This window comes from Schistocerca cancellata, chromosome 1 (assembly GCF_023864275.1).
Source record: "Schistocerca cancellata isolate TAMUIC-IGC-003103 chromosome 1, iqSchCanc2.1, whole genome shotgun sequence".
Taxonomy (NCBI): Eukaryota; Metazoa; Arthropoda; class Insecta; order Orthoptera; family Acrididae; genus Schistocerca; species Schistocerca cancellata.
The window spans coordinates 382,889,264-382,908,198 of NC_064626.1; the positions used below are offsets into that span (position 1 = coordinate 382,889,264).

The 18,935-nt window shown below is 39.4% G+C and overlaps 1 protein-coding gene across 2 annotated transcripts in view; it reads left to right on the top strand.

The window, feature by feature from the left end:
• The window catches only part of LOC126175235 (uncharacterized), a 186,156-nt gene that overhangs the window by 84,950 nt on the left and 82,271 nt on the right, over positions 1–18,935 (top strand). The window lies entirely within an intron of this gene.

Below are 18,935 nucleotides of genomic sequence, written 5' to 3' on the forward strand. Positions count from 1 at the left end.
GATATCATGGTATCACCAATTTTGTATTGAAGGGAAGTAAGGGAAGTTAAAGTTGTAAAGGAAGACCAAGAAATGAACACAGTAAGCAGATTCAGTAAGCTTGCCACAGATAGAGTAGCATGGAGAGCTGTAGCAAACCAGTCTTTGGAATGAAGACCTCAACAATATTGTATAATGGAATAATTTTCTGGGGTTCAGTCACCACTTAGAAAAAAATTAATGATTGCACAAAAGCAAGCAGTAGGAATAATATATGGTGTTTACACACTGCATCATGTAGCTATCTTTTCAAGGACCTAGGCATTTTAACTACACTGTCACAATACATCTAGCTGCCAATGAAATTCATCATAAATAATCCATCAAAATTTGAGAAGAGCAGTGATGTCCACACCTACAACACTAAAGGGAAAAATGACCTTTTTTTACATATTATTGAAGCTGTCTGTGGCTCAGAAAGGAGTTCAATATGCATCAATAAAAATTTTTATATTTTTCCCAATATTGTACACTGAAGAGCCAAAGAAACTGGTACACCTGCCTAATATCATTGCCTGCAAGCACACAGAAGTGCCACAACATGACATGGCATGGACTTGACTAATGTCTGAAGTAGTGCTGGAGGAATTGACACCATGAATCCTGCAAGGCTTCCACAAATCCGTAAGAGTACCAGGGGGTGGAGATCGCTTCTGAACAGCACATTGTGAGGCATCCCAGATATGCTCAATAATGTTCATGTCCAGGGAGTTTGGTGACCAATGGAAGTGCTTAAACTCAGAAGAATGTTCCTGGAGCCACTCTGTAGCAATTCTGGATGTGTGAGGTGTCTCATTATCCTGTTGGAATTGCCCAAGTCCATTGGAATGCACAATGGATCTGAATGGATGCAGGTGATAAGACAGGATACTTATGTACATGTCACCTGTCAGAGTCATATGTAGGAATATCAGAGGTCCCATATCACTCCAACTGCACATGCCCCACACCATTACAAAGCCTCGACTAACTTGCACAGTCCCCAGCTGACATACAGGGTCCATGGATTCATGTGGTTGTCTCCATACCTGTACACATACATCCACTCAATGCAATTTGAAACAAGACTCATCTGAGCAAGCAACTGTTCTCAATCACCAAAAGTCGAGTTTTGGTGTTGACAGGCCCAGGTGAGGCATAAAGCTTTGTATCATGCAGTCATCAAGGGTACACAAGTGGGCCTTTGGCTCCAAAAGCCCATATAAATGATGTTTCATTGAATGGTTCACACACTGACTCTTGTTGATGGCCCACCACTGAAGTCTAAAGCAGTCTGCAGAAGTGTTGCACTTCTGTCTCACTGAATTATTCTCTTCAGCCATTGTTGGTCCCATTCTTGCAGGATCTGTTTCTGGCCACTGTGACATCAGAGCTTTGATGTTTTACCAGATTCCTGATACCCATGGTACACTCATGAAATGGTTGTATGGGAAAATCTCCACTTCATTGCTGTCTTGGAGATGCTGTGTCCCATCGCCCATGTGCCAACTGTAACACCACATCCAAACTCACTTAAATCTTGGTAACATGCTATTGAGCAGCAGTAACCAGTCTAACAACTGTGCCAGACACTTATATAGGCCTTGCTGACTGCAGCAACGTATTCTGCCTGTTTACACATCTTTGTTTTTGAATAAGTATGGCTATACCAGTTTCTTTGGTGCTGCAGTGCAAAATATCTGACAAATAACAAAGCAAGTTTTAAATCTGACTTAAAATAATTTCTCGTGGACAAATCCATCTATTTCATTGTTTGTAAGTGTATTTGCATGTGTAGGACTAAAAAAAATGTGTTCATTAATATTAACACAAGTCATTTATACTTATCCTTTAAACAGACTTGTTCCACACCAGTTTGTTAAAAGTATCCCTCAAATGATCTATGGAACTTGTAACTAACTAGCTAACTTGTGGTAGAGGGTACAGCCCTGCAGCATTTGGTCATCAGTAAGTTTAAACTATGTTGTCTGTAAAGAAAAGCACAGGGGACATTTCTGCACTCTACATGTGTCCTGAGCCCATTATGTGATGATCCTGCAACAAATGGGCACTTAGCCCTTACAAGAGGGTGGGAGGGGGGGGGGGGGGGGAGGCTAGATGTTTACCCCAGACAGACTAAGTATTCCATGTCTCTAAAGCAGAATCATTAGAACTTTCAGACAGAATAAGATTTACACCATCTGATAGCTTATGATCTTTCTTCTTCTGATTTTGACACTTCCCTTTAGGCTTAGTTGGCAGAGGAGACTTTGGAGCAACATTGGTAGCAATGGTAATGCTGGCATGTTTACTGGTATCTGCTTGTTGATTTGCTGTAAGCTCTACAACGTAAGCAACAATGACATTTTCTGGATGCTATTGAGGGCATTATAGGCTGCATACTAACACCACTATTGCATCTGTGGGTATTAATGCTAACCCCGTTTGTGTAGAGGCAACCTATTTTGCTGGAAGGTGGTTTGAGTGAGTTCAATGGTTCCATATTGGTCCCATGAGCAGCTAAAGAAAGAAACAGAGCCCTACTTGCCTGGATAAGTGTTAAACAACCAAGGTGTGGCAGGTTCATCAGAGGTTGCACCTAATGACTGTTCTGCCTCAATAGCAGTGCATCTCATCAGCAAGCAGTGCACCTTGAGGTTGAGGTTTTTTTTGAACAGAAATATACTATATTCACTATCTGGGTAGTTAAGCCAACTTACTCGTTCCCAGTAACACACAATGTTTCACTGCCTTACTGCACCAAGGTCACTGAAGCATGCCCAGAGATTATGGTTACAGAGGACTGGTAGTGCTCACCAATCCCTGTACCCAGAAAACAAATGCTGAGCTCGCTGAAGTGCTCATCATTCAGCACAACACAGAGGGCATGTGTGGCTTTTTGAATGCCACAGATGCAAGAAGCATTACCCCCTGCGCAGTAAAATATCCACTGTATGGTATTAAATTTCTTCCATTATTTTAATAAAATACAAGCAGTCATGAATTCCTGTTTAGTTCACCAGTTCAGTGAAGTATTAAATAAAGTTGTGTTTCCATCTGAATTCAAATTCACAGAAGTCAAACCACTGATAAAAAGGATTGCAACATCAAATGTGAAAATTACACAGCAATGTGTTTACTTCCAATCAATGTTAGAAAAAAATATGGCAATAATATTATAAAACTTTCTTGTCAAAGAAAAAGTATTACTAGAGTTGTTGACAGACACACAGAAAATAATGAAAACTTACACACACACACACACACACACACACACACACACACACACACACAAACTGTACAGCTAAATAGGGCTGGCTGAACACGTAATGCCAGTACTGCAATCCAGCAGTTCATCAGGTAGACTAGGGTGAGGAATTGTCTAGTGTGGTATTGATAGAGGAACAAAGAGACAAGAAGCAGGAGCGGTTTTTGGGAAAGGGTGGCTGATGGCTCAGAAGGAAGCAGCAGGTGTGTATGAGAGGGGAAAGTGGGAGGGAGAGGCAACAGCTGCACAGGTTAGAAATTTCATTTTCATTTCATTTCATTTATTGTTATCCTTTTCATCATTTACATGATATAGGAATTGTCATAATACTGTCCAGGATATGCACAACACACTTTAATCGTAACTGTTTTCATGTATGCATAAAGCACAGATTTACATAGCATGTTACTGGGCAGATCTTTACAAATATTATAAACAGCAGTATCCTTGGCACTGAGCCTTCTGGAACCCCTAGAGTAATATTCAGGAACAGTGACTCTTCATAGTTGTAATCTACAATTTGCTGTTCGTTTAGTTGAAGGTACATTATACTTGTTTTCAAAAGGTTTAAACTTAAGCAACTACTTTTAAAGTATTTCCTAAACCATATAGGACATTAGGACACTGCAGTGTCTGATCATTTCTGCTGATACCCCAGTTAAAAACTATTGCATCATCTGCATACTTAAATACCTTCCAGTTATACATTTTGGTAATTTCATATAATATAAACAATAAAGGATTACCAGAGTTGACCCTTGTACACCACTCTTCACCATAATGGGAGCTCTTAATAATGTTAGTTTCTTTATGTCCAAATGTATAATGTGCTATCAGTCATGTAAAGATGACTGTAACAGAGTTTTACCTATTTCTGTTGATATCACAATCATCCAGTTTATTGAGTAGGAACTTAGAAAACTGCATCAAATGCATATGACAAATGTAATATAAAACACACCACTCTTTCATTTTTATCTGATTTTTTAAATACTGTGTGTGCTGAATCACATTCAGCAGGCAGTAATGATGAGTGAGCTTGCCTAAACCACATTGCATTTCGTGATACTACTAAATATAGTAACGATAGTTCTGGCAAAATGTAAATAATTTTTTTTTGTAATAGATACAACTCACTGAATAGTACAGGCATTGAATTGTTGACAGGCACACAAAAAATGATAACTTTGTTAGCTTTTGGACAAATCCTTTAATGAGCTACAGTACATGTACATATGCACATGTGCCTCCTCCCTAACCACACACATATCACTGTGCAGCTACATTGTTCCAGCTGAACTCACAATGCTGGGATTTTAATTTGGGAAGTAGACTAGAGCAAGGGGTTGTGTCGAGTAGGGTGGGTAAAGGGAGAAAAGAGGTGAAAGCAGAGACAGTTGGGGAAGGGTGGCTGACAGCTTGTAATGAGGCAGCAGGTATGTTAGATATGAGTGGGGGAGGGCAAGATTTAAATTTAAGCAAATTCTTTTGAAGTATTTCCTTAAGCCATTTACAATATTAGAAAAAGGCAGTGCCAGATCATTCCTACTGAAATCACAGTTAAAAATTATTGCATCATCTGTATATTTAAATACCTTCCAGTCCATGCGGTAGGAATGTGACACATGGACACCTGAGTTGGTGAGGGATTATTGATTCAGATTCTTTATTAGTCATTCAGCATCATTACATGCAAAGGTGGTTGAGGACACAGGAATGGGGAACTGTTGAACGGAGGGTATGGATGCAGTGGGTTAGCAGAGATTGTGACCAGAATTATGAGAAAGATATGGTACAAGGATAGTTGCCATGTATGTGGTTCAGTAAAGCTGGTGCTGGGAGGAAGAATCCAGATGGTAGGGAGATGAAGAAGCAATTGTACGTGAGCATGTTCTGCTCAGTAGTGGGTTCCACCAGTAAGTGGTCAGCTCTGCTCTTGGCAAGGGTTTGGTGGCAGCCTTTCATTCTGTCTTGTGTCTGCTTGGTGATGATGCCCACATAAAGTGCTGTGCAGAAATTGCAGTGGAGTTGTTTGCTTCATAGAACCCTGCCTCAGATGGAATAGGAAAACCCTATGACATGACTAGAGTATGATGTGTTATGTGGTTGAATCAGGCATGTCTTGCACATGGGTCTTGGGAGTGATTAATGGAATAGAAATGGACCAGTATGTTGTGTATGTTGGGTAGGTGTCATAGTACCACTTTATATGGGTTGAGAAGGATAACGGTACAATATCCCTCATTTCTGGCCATAAATGTAGATAGTTTAAGCCCTTATATAGGATATGGTCCACTTATTACTATTTGGGTTGATACTGAGTGATGAGGGATTCTCCCTTGCAGCTTGTTCTTGGGGGTAATGGGAAGACTACGAATGTGTAAGGAAAATGTGAGAAATTTGTTTGCTGTCTAGGTTTGGGGATGGTATCTGTTTGTGTAGGCCTCTATGTGACCTTGAGCATACTATACGAGGGAATTCTCATCACTGCAGAGTCACCATCCTTTGGTAGCCAGGCTATACAGAGGTGGAAACCAATCCACAGGAAGATGGCATTGGGCTCAGGAAGTCCAGGTGAAGTGGATGGGAGAGAAGGTGTTAAGGGTGTAGAGGAATTAGGATAGGGCTGTTTTGGTCTTGCATACAAGTCATGAAGATATCATCAACCAACCTGAATTGGACAAAGGTTTTGTTTTGGGAGGCTAAGAAAGTTTGGTCTAAATTACCCATAAACAGATTGGTGTAGGAGGGTGCCATGTGGTGCCTGTGGCTGTGCCTAGCATTTTGTAATATATTTTTCCCTTAAAGAAGACATAGTTACTTGTGAGTTTGTGGTTGGAGTCTGGAATCAGAAGGATGGTGGGAGATGTAGTGTTCGACAGCAGTAAGACCATAGGTGTAGAAGATGTTGGCATACAGGGAGGTGACATCAACACTGATATATAGGGATCCAGTCAGTAATAGGGTGGGAATGGTTCATTGTCTGTGAAGGAAGTTTCTTGTATCTTTAATACAAGAGGTTACAGAATGAGAAATTTATTGGAGGTGTTGGTCAACAAGAGCAGAGATTCTTTCCATTGGAGCACAATAGCCAGATAGAGTGGGGTGTTCAGGATTGCCAGATTTATGAATTTTGTGAAGCATGTAGAAGGTGTATGTGCAGGTTTTGTTAGGGTGAGAGGGGAGGAGGGGTGATGGATGTATGGGAAAGATTTTGGAATCAACCTAAGGATTTGACTAGGGACAAGCAGTTTTGTAGGATTTCTCAGAAGGGATCACTATGGCTGATCTTGTAGGTGGAGGAACCAAAAAGCTGAAACCATGTGTTAGCTAGTCACTGCAATTCATCATAACTGTGGTGAAGCTTTTGTCTGCAGGGTGTATGGTAAAATCAGAGTCTGTTTTGAGGTTACAGAGGGCTGTTCTTTCTTCTGTTGAGAGCTTTGTGTTGACCTGGGGAAGGAGAGTGAAGCGAAGTTGGAAGAAAGGAATTCCTGGAAGGCAACCAGCGAGTGGTTAGATGCGAGAGGGGCAGGGGCATGGTTGAATGATGGTATGAACTGGGAGAGTGAAGGTTCAGTGTTGAGGTTATGTTGGCTTTGGCTGAAAAGACTGGCAGTGAAGAAGTGTTTCCACTAAATGGATCTGGAGAAGAAGAGGATCTGGTGAACCCAGCTTGGCTGAATTTGAGTGTGGGGCTGACGATGAAACTTTTGGATAGGAGTGAAACTTCTGTATTACTGATGTTTTAGGTAGATAAGTTGACAACAGTGTTTTTGGGTTAGTTTAGGCTTTGGGTTCTATGGAATGCCAGGAGAGAGTTTGGAGGATATGGCAAGGCAGGGTCTGGCTGCTATGAGGGATTGACAGGAGTGTTCAGAGGGGTTAGGATAGATACTGATGGGTAGCAGTTCTCTGAGACAGGAGTAGGATGTCAATAAATTGAATAATTTTTGGAGGTGTTGTCTAGAATGCTCTGCCAAATGTTGACAAGCAAGTGTTTCAATTTGAGAGATTGGTGCAGGTAGTTGGATTTATACAGTAACAATATCTTGCACAGAGAGGAGAGCTGATCCAGATATGCCTGGACCATGGACATTTGTTCCTTTAATTCCAGGCTAGTAAGGGATAGGAACAGGCAGAATATGAAAATTTGGAGGTCATTGTGAAAGGAGGGATGAGATCAAGAGAGGGGCTTTTTATGGTTAGATCATTGGGGGGTGGGAGGTGGGAGTGGGGATTCCATGGCTTAGACAGCATTTAAGGAACAGGATTTGACCAGGTTTTTTTTATGAAATGGTGGAGATGTATGGAATAGGGATCCATTTGGGGTGGGATGTTGCTAGGAGTTGGAAAGAAATCTGTGGCATGGCCATTGGCACCTGTATGACACCCTTCTGTGCTAATTTGTTTGTGGGTCATCTAGAGGAAACTTTACTAGCCTCCCAAAACCAAAAACTCCGTATCTGGCTCAGTTTCATTGATGATATTTTCATGATCTTGACACAGGGCCATGACACCACATCTTCAATCCTCCAAATTCTCAATATTTCCTCTCTCATTCGCATGACTTTGGCCTCATTAGCTCAGCATACCATCTTCCTGGATGCTGGCTTCAACCTCTCTGATGGCTCCATCTCTATTCCTGCTTATATCATGCCCACTAACCATTAACAGTACTTGCATTTTAACAACTGTCATCCTTTCCATACCAGAAAATTACTCCTATATAGCCTGGCGCCTGGATAATTGTGGATGGCGTATCTGCAATGATGAGAATTCGCTTCACAATATGTTGACGGTATCACAAAGGCCTTCACAGGCAGGCCAAAACTAGTCTGCAAACAGATTTTCCATGCCATATACTTACACACCCTTAATCTTCCCACCACCCCCAAGAACCAATTGCAAAGGAACACATCCTCATCAATCAATATCATTTTGGATTGGGGTATTTGAACCATGTTCTATGCCAGGGCTTTGACTGTCTATCTCCATGCCTGGAAATGACTGACATACTATACACCATCCTTCCTACCACTTCTCAAGTGATATTCCTCTGTCACCCCCCCCCCCCCCCCCTCCACGCTGCCCCTCAACCTGCATATCATCTTGGTTCATTCCTATTCCACTCTGACTCCCAACCTCTTGTCATATGGATCATATTCCTATGGAAGACCCAGGTGCAAGACCTTCCCAACACACCCACCCAGCACATCCTACTCATGTCCAGTCAAGCTTGTCCTATCCCATCAGATGCAAAGCCACATGTGAAAGCAGCCGTCTTGTATACCAGTTTTGCTTCAATTTCTGCACAGCATTTTATGATCACCAACCAGCTGATTATATGGCAGTTTTAGTCACAAAATTTATATTGAATATTAATTTTCATTGACTGTGTGCTTAGTTTCCAGGTATATAAGCACTCCACCAATGACAAGACCACAATATCCTAAATTAACTTGTTGATTAAGACTGTTGCATAATTAATAATTTGGTTGTTTATAGACAATCATTTTTCACTTGCTGCCTTTGTAAGCAGAACAGGAAAGGGTGTGGCTAACAGCAGTACAGAATACACTCCATCACGCTCCATATAATGGTTTGAAGAGTATGTATATTGATGTACAGATAGCCAAGGGCAGTATGGGCAGGGCACTTTATATCATTGTGTTCAGTTCATTCTTCCAGATGCATGACACACTTGGTTCACTCTTACCTCTGAACACTGCACAGCACAGGGAGCAGTGAACATGGTCATTGGCTGCTTCAAGCATTGAAGTAAGTTGTCTGGAATGTTATGCACAGACATTGGTACCTGATGATGGTAGGGTATAAGTATATTAAAAACCACATAAGACAGACACTGGCTGACAACAGGACACTGTTAAGCAAATGACAGAGTTATTCTTATGTAGAGGATGTTTACATGGAGAGGAAATAGGCTCCTGATACATACGACATCACCCCTTAACAGCTGATAACACAGGTTGGTTGGTTGATTTGAGAGAGGGGATCAAATAGTGAGGTCATCAACCCCATCAGATTAGGAAAGGATGGTGAAGAAAGTCAGCCATGCCTATCAAAGGAACCATCCTGGCATTTGCCTAAAGTGATTTAGGGAAATCACAAAACATCTAAATCAGGATGGCCAGGCGCGTGTTTGAACTGTCGTCCTCCTGAATGTGAGTTCAGTGTGTTAACCACTGCTCTACCTCACTTGGTATGACACAGGAACATAATACCAGACCATGTGCATCCATTTGTTCATCTGCTGCATCCAGCAGGTGATCTTTATTATGAGCAAGCAGTCCAACACACTATTCCTCCTTAATTGTATCAGAACGATTTGAAGGAACACTCCATGGACAAAGGACGCACATGTGGCTGGGCCTTAGTTTTGTTGAGCACATCTGGGAGATCACTGGAGGAGATGTGTGCACCTTAGAATCAGCTCCAACTGATCTCTATTCTCTGTCAATAGTCAATAGCAGCTGGGAAGTTTTACATCATGATGACTTCCTAATTTTGCCAATGTCTCATGGACTCTATGGCACAATGCATTAAGGGCTTTATTGTGGTGAAATTGTATGCTGCATGTACTGGATATGGGTCTCAAATTCAATGGCTAATGATTGTAGTATTAATGAAAAAGTGCAAGTTTTTATAAGTAGGTTAAGGAAGTCCAGATATGTTATAACAGAATAATTACAAACACAGTTCCTAACATTTGTTCGAATTTGTATACCTTGACTGATTATTTTATTTTCTTTCATCAACAAACATGGTGAAAGAGTATGTCTTTAGCCAATCATCTTTGGCTTCTGGAATACACTAATATCTTTTGTGACCATGTATAAACTCATTAATCAGGATATAAATGTTCTTTACTTCTGGTGTAAACATTTGTGTCAGATTAATCCAATTTGTAGAAACAGAAGTACAATTTCAAACAGCCAAGATTGCTACCGTACAGCATTTATTGTAATAAAGCTGTTTCTGTAGAAGCTCTGATGATGACAACATAGTTTTCTGAAATCGGTCATCACAATAAATGCTGTACATTGGTGATTTCGGCTTGTTTGAAGTTGTACTTCTGTTTCTACATTACCCTAGATCGCCCCCTAACTTGACAATGTATGATAATCCAAGTTGGTTTTGATTGCAAAAGCTATCCAACCATTCACTTGAAAATGTGCCAAAACAGCACAAATCTCATCAGTTAATGCCAGAGAAAGAGTGGCCTGAAGAATTTCCATCAGAATGTTATACATTTTTTCTGTTTTGTACCCTGACATAATCCAGATATTGTATGTGATAAAGCTTATCAGCAGTGACTCACAGTAGGTGTTATAACTGTGATAGACTTTGATCCATTAGTTCATATGATTGGTCACCTGCTAACAATACTCAAGTTGTTATGCTTTGTGCAGTGCTGACAACTTTGCTCAATAGCTACTGCCAGAGAAAGAGTGGTCTGAAGAATCTAATCAGAGTGTTGTTATCACAATTCTTCTGTTTTGTACACTGACGTAATCCAGACATTGCATGTGATAAAGCTTATTGGCAGTGACTCATGATACATGTAATAGCTGTGGTAGACTTTGATACATTATCATTTTTGTGAACGTAGCTTAGCCCAGAATATCAAACCACCTTTGTGCGAATAATCATTTCAATCATTTAAGAACAGCTCAATTTGGCTTCTGTAAAGGTTTCTCTATTTAGAGAGCAACATATGGTCTCATGAATTAGTCCTGGTTGGATTAAACAACAAAAGTTGCCCTACTGATAGTTTCTGTGGTGTTGCCAAGGACTTTGATTAAATAGGTCAAACAATTCTACATGGGAGACTCATATGGTATGACATTAAAGAAATTACCCTTGCACTCATGGAGTCACTTGTAACAACAGAAAACAAAGGGTTACAATAACAAAGTATATGATATGAATAAGTCTAATTCAGAACCAGGGAACATTAACACATTGGAGCCGACAGACGTACCAGATACGTTCACTATGTTTTAACCATAAAATCCAACGGATGTATGTCATACATTCTTCACTTCCAAATTATTTATTTGTGATTTGAATGCATGTTTTATGTTTGTAAGTGGAGAGACTAATTGTTTGGCTTGTCATAAGTGCATTGTTGATGGCTTGTGCATGCAAGTCTCTTGTGAATGGTACCAGTGTTGTGTGAACTGTGCATGCACGTGGAATATTGTTGAAGGTTGTTTTGTTGTATGTCAGCTGCCATATTGTGTTATTTTGTGCATCCTTCCCATGTGTAAAAACTCAAATTGTGAATACGGCTAACAGACATTGCTTGTCAAACATAGATATTGATGAACTGTTGAATGATGGCTCAGAACTTGACAAACTTTCGGAAGACATCAGCGATTTTTCAGAGGACGACGATGACTCACATGAGCTGGAACATTATTCACAATATCAAAACATTAAAAAAGTGTGCATTAGCAGATTTTATTTGTAAATTAGCACAGCAATTGGTTCAAAAAGGAGGAGCGGAACTATATAACGACACACATTCAGCATCTGGAGTTGCAAGTGCAAACAGACTCACAACATATCATTTTCCTGGGAAGCTGCCACCAGCAGAAAAGAAAACAAACCCAGCTGGAAGATGCAAGGTCTGATGGGAACAAGGGGAAGCTGCAGGAAAGGTAGTGAGGAAAGAGACCAGATACTACTGTAGGTTATGTAATATGTGCCTTTGTATTTCCAAGTGTTTTGAAAGATTTCATACCCGCATGAAGTTCTCTAATTTATAAAAACAAGAAAAAAACATTTCACAATAAAACACTTGACCTATAAATGAAACATTTAGTATTTCGTGTTGACAAGTGATTTTAAATTAATAGCCTACCATTCCCTATGACTTTTGAAAATTTTGTTCACTTTGGGGAAAAATAAAAATGCTGAAAACCAGTATACAAACCCCTGTATAATTTATTTGTGCTAAGCATATACATATTCATAAATAGGCAGGATGGAAGGTTAAGCTGATATACTACCTAAAGAGGTAAGTGGATTAGTAAATTTATTAAAAAATTGTAAATTGTAGCAAATTTCCTCAGGATCCGGGTATTAACTGGATTGCCAACCCATTAGGCTCCAATGTGTTAAACATCATGTCCTGCAATGTTTGGTGCTTTGCCTATTTCTGTTCTTGATTATATAAATGACTTTTCTGGGTATTGGAGGACTTTCAAAAACTGTGACATGTGTTTACAACACATCTGTGCTGGTAAAGGGCCCATACACACCCAAAAAGTACATAGTGAGGAGACTAACAAAATTGGCTTACAATCAGTTCACAACAAACAGCTTAATCCTTAATCTTACAAAGACTCCTATTAGGCAGTTTCAGACATATCAGATTGACTTATAGGTACCAGAGGTGAAGATTAACTGTCACACACTGTATGAGGCTCCAGGAGGGAAATTTCTAGGTGTGCAGATAGATAATAAAGTGAGGCTGCACCCATACATGGATAAGTTAACCAAAATGCTCAGTTCTGCTTGCTTTGCACTTAGAAGTCTCTCTCCTTGTGATGAATTTGCTGGCACACTTACACTCAATACTCTCCTATGAGATAACATTCAGTGCCAAAGCAGCTGAGGTCAAAAAAAAAAAAAAAAAAAAGACAATATAAAACAACATAAAGTCTGGGATAGAATATTGTTGTTAAGTAAAAAAAAGAAAGTATTTGTTCTGCAAAAGTGTGCAATGAAAATACCATATAAAGTTGGTGACTGAACATCTGCCAGAAGCTAAGGATTCTTACTTGTCCGTGTCAGCACGTATATTCCCACTGTGGTTAATATAAAGAGAGAATTTAGGACGCACCCTACAAGTCACAACCACAATATTACAAGTAAAAATGATTTTCATATAGACTATGCATCCATCTCCTGTGATCAGAAAGGTGCTTTATACTCTGGTGCAAAAGTTTATAACATATTTCCAGTGGACATCAAGCAGGAAATTGAAAATCCATAAGTATTAAATAACAAAGAAAGAGAGTACCTCATTACCTAATCTGTAGTAACACTGTTCACGTTTATGTCGCACTTCACTTAGCGTAGACCGGGACTGTGTCCTAGACATGCCCGATGTTAACTGACTGGGCATGGCCCGTACTGCCGGAGTTGTTGTTGTTGTTGTTGTCGTTGTTGTTATGCCGGCAGAAGTCGCGTCCGAATTCTCGTGTGCCCTCTGGTGGACGGGACTCTACTTGCGGCACTACCGTCCGTGACATGCCATGCCAATTTGCGCCTCCCGCGATCTTTCTGGTGGCTACTGCATAATCCTTTTACAACTGATCAGAATATTTTGACTCAAGAACATAAATTCAGCATAACTCTAATATCTGCATTAGACTGATCTCAAGTTTCCCAGTGGATAGGCAGCTGATAATAACCTGTGTGGTAGACAGAAGAAAGAGCAGTGTTTTTCCCCAAAAAGGAGCTGTTTTTGCATTAGGAATGAAAACACATACAACACTGGTGTAATATTCACCAACAGTTATTATTTACATCACAAACTGGTTTTTGGCTGTTACTCCATAACCAGGTACAAAGATAAATATGTGGTGCAATGAAATTTTTGTAGGACCAAAGGCAGATAGGACTAGGGCAGATTTCCTTCTCATCCTGTATGGTAAGTGTCCCCTGATCTGTGGTTCTGGGTGACTTCTCTGAACTCTATCCCTTTTCCTAAACCTGTCCTTTCCCTTCATCCCTCTTCCTTCTCCTTCAACCCTTCTGTTGGAAGAAGGAGCCACTGGTTCCAAAAACTTCAAATGTAAAACTTTTTATATGAGGGAGTGCCCTTAAGAAAGTGTTAAATGCAGAAGCATATTGACACAGTTTACAGCATTATGTAATGTGTACAGTAGAGGAATAATTCAGAGATGATGACAGTATTTTCGGCATGACAACGCATCTCACCATAAAGCAGCATCTGGAGCCAACGATCTGTGAGCAAGTAGTGTTCTTGGCCCCCTGTTTTCTTGATCTGTATAAATAACATTAAGAGCTCCAACAGTTCATCCAAAATTATGTTATTTGCAGATGATATAAGAATAATTGTAAGTGATGACAGAAAATCCTTATCCATTACAGTGAAAAAGTTCTGAAGAGTGTGCAGCAGTTGTTCCATGCTAATAAGTTAACAAGTAGTTTAAATAAAATAAATTACATATGGTATGGTAAAGTAAATGAGAAGGATGATTATCATTTGTTATTTAGTGATGAAGAGAGAGAGAAAATGTAGTCTACAAATTTTTGGGAATGCAATTTGATCATGACTTGAGCTGGAAAAACCATGTCATATACATATCCCACAAACCCAGTTTGCATATTTTGTACTGAAAATAATTTCTAGAATTTGTAGCACAGAATGTGCAAGATTAGTGTATTTGCTAAATTTCCATTATATTGCATCTTAAGGAATAATGTTCTGGGTTGTAACAAAATCTCATTTGAGAGATTTTTAAATTTTAGAAAAGGTCCATTAGAATTATTACACACAGCTCTCCACAAACACACTGGAGGTACTCATTCATGCAGTTAAAAATACTTACAGTACCAACTTTGTACCTACTCAAACTATACTGACACAAGAACACACTCAAGTGGTTTACATATAAATTCAGATTTTCCTTAACTTCAATCCACGTATCAGGAAGGATATGCACGTCAAAAGAGCAAGAAAAACAAAAAGTCAAAAACATGTGAGCCATTATGGAATAAAGTTGTGTGATGCTTGATAATGGAAACTTTAAGTCAGAATTTAAAAATTATCTGCTAAATAAATGTTTCTATAACATAGAGGAATATTTTGAATCGTTAAATCACTATCAAACACTTTTATTTTCTTGATTGTCATTTCAATCATGCTGCTCCCATTGTAAATTTTATACTTTGCTTGTGTACTCTTTCAGTTCTAAATAGTGTGATAAATGTGTTTCTCAAAGTGTACTGCATGCATGTCAAAACATTTACTTGTTCAGAGAGCATGTGTAAGACCAATCCATTAGTTCATTGTGTCATTTTGTAATACAATGTAATCTTACATTTATAATAGTAATTTATAGAATTGTGCTGTGCATATTCTGTATGATAGTGTGACAGTCCTATATTATGTTAATGATGAAAAGTATTCTAATAAACTAAACCAAATAACATTCCTGAAATGGGCTGCACTGCCCAGTGTCCCGATCTGAACTCATTGGAACACCTGTGGGTGGAGTTAGAACATCATGTCACTCTAGACCCCAGCATCCAATGTCACTACCTTTTTTAGTTTTGGCTCTTGAAGAAGAGTGGAAAGCATTCTTTCACAGATATTCAGACACTACATTGAAAGTATCCCCAGCAGTGCTGAGACTGCCATGAAGTAAAAAGGTGGACACAAACTGAACTAATATGCACAACAGATGTCCAGATACTTTTGATCAGCTAGTATACGCACGGTGGAAATCTCCTACAAGTACAGAACTGTATATAGTGAGTCTTTTTGAAAAGTAATCTTGTAATCTTTTAAATTTAACATTGCTAACCTCTTCTATCTGGTTGTTGTCATATCTTATACACAGGGTCATTGGAAACCTCTTACAAGTTCTGTCATTTTGAAGTTTAGTGAAAAAGGTTTAGTGTTGATGGCAGCTTTGTTTACCAAAGATGACAGATCTGTGCTTCAGTAAGTAGTAAACTTCAGCATTCAAGTGAAAAGCAGTAGGGTACAAATAAATAGCACACACTTCAATATGAACAGAAGGTGATTCTGAAAATTATTGTTGGATGAATAATTTCTCAATATTTTGTGGGATGCCTCCATGTAAAAGATACTTTTCATTGATTTGATTATGGAACCATTCTTGAGTTCATGTATATCTGCAAATGTTGATTCAATGCTGTGTGGTGTAATGGATTGCACACCACGACAATGGTGCATATCACCCAATAAGAATTGCCTGGTAGTGCTTAAAGGAGGACGAGCAAATTTCTCCGCATTCTCCAATAGCTGCAGCTTACACTGTAACACCAGATACCTGCAACACACTCATAGTACTTTACAGAGTCACTGCAAGCCTGTTTAATTGATAGCTTAATGGAAATTTGGGTACTGACAAATGTAATAATAACATTAATTGGAATTATACTGGAGCGTGGAATGTCAGATCCCTTAATTGGGCAGGTAGGTTAGAAAATTTAAAAAGGGAAATGGACAGGTTAAAGTTAGATATAGTGGGAATTAGTGAAGTTCGGTGGCAGGAGGAACAAGACTTCTGATCAGGTGACTACAGGATTATAAACACAAAGTCAAATAGGGGTAATGCAGGAGTAGGTTTAATAATGAATAGGAAAATAGGAATGCGGGTAAGCTACTACAAACAGCATAGTGAACGCATTATTGTGGCCAAGATAGATACGAAGCCCACACCTACTACAGTAGAACAAGTTTATGTGCCAACTAGCTCTGCAGCTGACGAAGAAATTGAAGAAATGTATGATGAAATAAAAGAAATTATTCAGATAGTGAAGGGAGACGAAAATTTAATAGTCATGGGTGACTGGAATTCGAGTGTAGGTAAAGGGAGAGAAGGAAACGTAGTAGGTGAATATGGATTGGGGCTAAGAAATGAAAGAGGAAGCCGCCTGGTAGAATTTTGCACAGAGCACAACTTAATTATAGCTAACACTTGGTTTAAGAATCATGATAGAAGGTTGTATACATGGAAGAACCCTGGAGATACTAAAAGGTATCAGATAGATTATATAATGGTAAGACAGAGATTTAGGAACCAGGTTTTAAATTGTAAGACATTTCCAGGGGCAGATGTGGACTCTGACCACAATCTATTGGTTATGACCTGTAGATTAAAACTGAAGAAACTGCAAAAAGGTGGGAATTTAAGGAGATGGGACCTGGATAAACTGAAAGAACCAGGGGTTGTACAGAGTTTCAGGGAGAGCATAAGGGAACAATTGATAGGAATGGGGGAAAGAAATATAGTAGAAGAAGAATGGGTAGCTTTGAGGGATGAAGTAGTGAAGGCAGCAGAGGATCAAGTAGGTAAAAAGACGAGGGCTAGTAGAAATCCTTGGGTAACAGAAGAAATATTGAATTTAATTGATGAAAGGAGAAAATATAAAAATGCAGTAAATGAAGCAGGCAAAAAGGAATACAAACGTCTCAAAAATGAGATCGACAGTAAGTGCAGAATGGCTAAGCAGGGATGGCTAGAGGACAAATGTAAGGATGTAAAGGCTTATCTCACTAGGGGTAAGATAGATACTGCCTACAGGAAAATTAAAGAGACCTTTGGAGATAAGAGAACCACTTGTATGAACATCAAGAGCTCAGATGGAAACCCAGTTCTAACCAAAGAAGGGAAAGCAGAAAGGTGGAAGGAGTATATAGAGGGTCTATACAAGGGCGATGTACTTGAGGACAATATTATGGAAATGGAAGAGGATGCAGATGAAGATGAAATGGGAGATACAGTACTGCGTGAAGAGTTTGACAGAGCACTGAAAGACCTGAGTTGAAACAAGGCCCCCGGAGTAGACAACATTCCAGTAGAACTACTGACGGCCTTGGGAGAGCCAGTCCTGACAAAACTCTACCATCTGGTGAGCAAGATGTATGAAACAGGCGAAATACCCTCAGACTTCAAGAAGAATGTAATAATTCCAATCCCAAAGAAAGCAGGTGTTGACAGATGTGAAAATTACCGAACTATCAGTTTAATAAGCCACAGCTGCAAAATACCAACGCGAATTCTTTACAGATGAATGGGAAAACTAGTAGAAGCCGACCTCGGGGAAGATCAGTTTGGATTCCGTAGAAATACTGGAACACGTGAGGCAATACTGACCTTACGACTTATCTTAGAAGAAAGATTAAGGAAAGGCAAACCTACGTTTCTAGCATTTGTAGACTTAGAGAAAGCTTTTGACAATGTTGACTGGAATACTCTCTTTCAAATTCTAAAGGTGGCAGGGGTAAAATACAGGGAGCGAAAGGCTATTTACAATTTGTACAGAAACCAGATCGCAGTTATAAGAGTCGAGGGGCATGAGAGGGAAGCAGCGGTTGGGAAGGGAGTGAGACAGGGTTGTAGCCTCTCCCCAATGTTATTCAATCTGTATATTGAGCAAGCAGTAAAGGAAACAAAAGAAAAATTCAGAGTAGGTATTAAAATCCATGGAGAAGAAATAAAAACTTTGAGGTTCGCCGATGACATTGTAATTCTGTCAGAGACAGCAAAGGACTTGGAAGAGCAGTTGAACGGAATTGATGGTGTCTTGAAGGGAGGATATAAGATGAACATCAACAAAAGCAAAACGAGGATAATGGAATGTAGTCGAATTAAGTCGGGTGATGCTGAGGGTATTAGATTAGGAAATGAGACACTTAAAGTAGTAAAGGAGTTTTGCTATTTGGGGAGCAAAATAACTGATGATGGTCGAAGTAGAGAGGATATAAAATGTAGACTGGCAATGGCAAGGAAAGCGTTTCTGAAGAAGAGAAATTTGTTAACATCGAGTATAGATTTAAGTGTCAGGAAGTCATTTCTGAAAGTATTTGTATGGAGTGTAGCCATGTATGGAA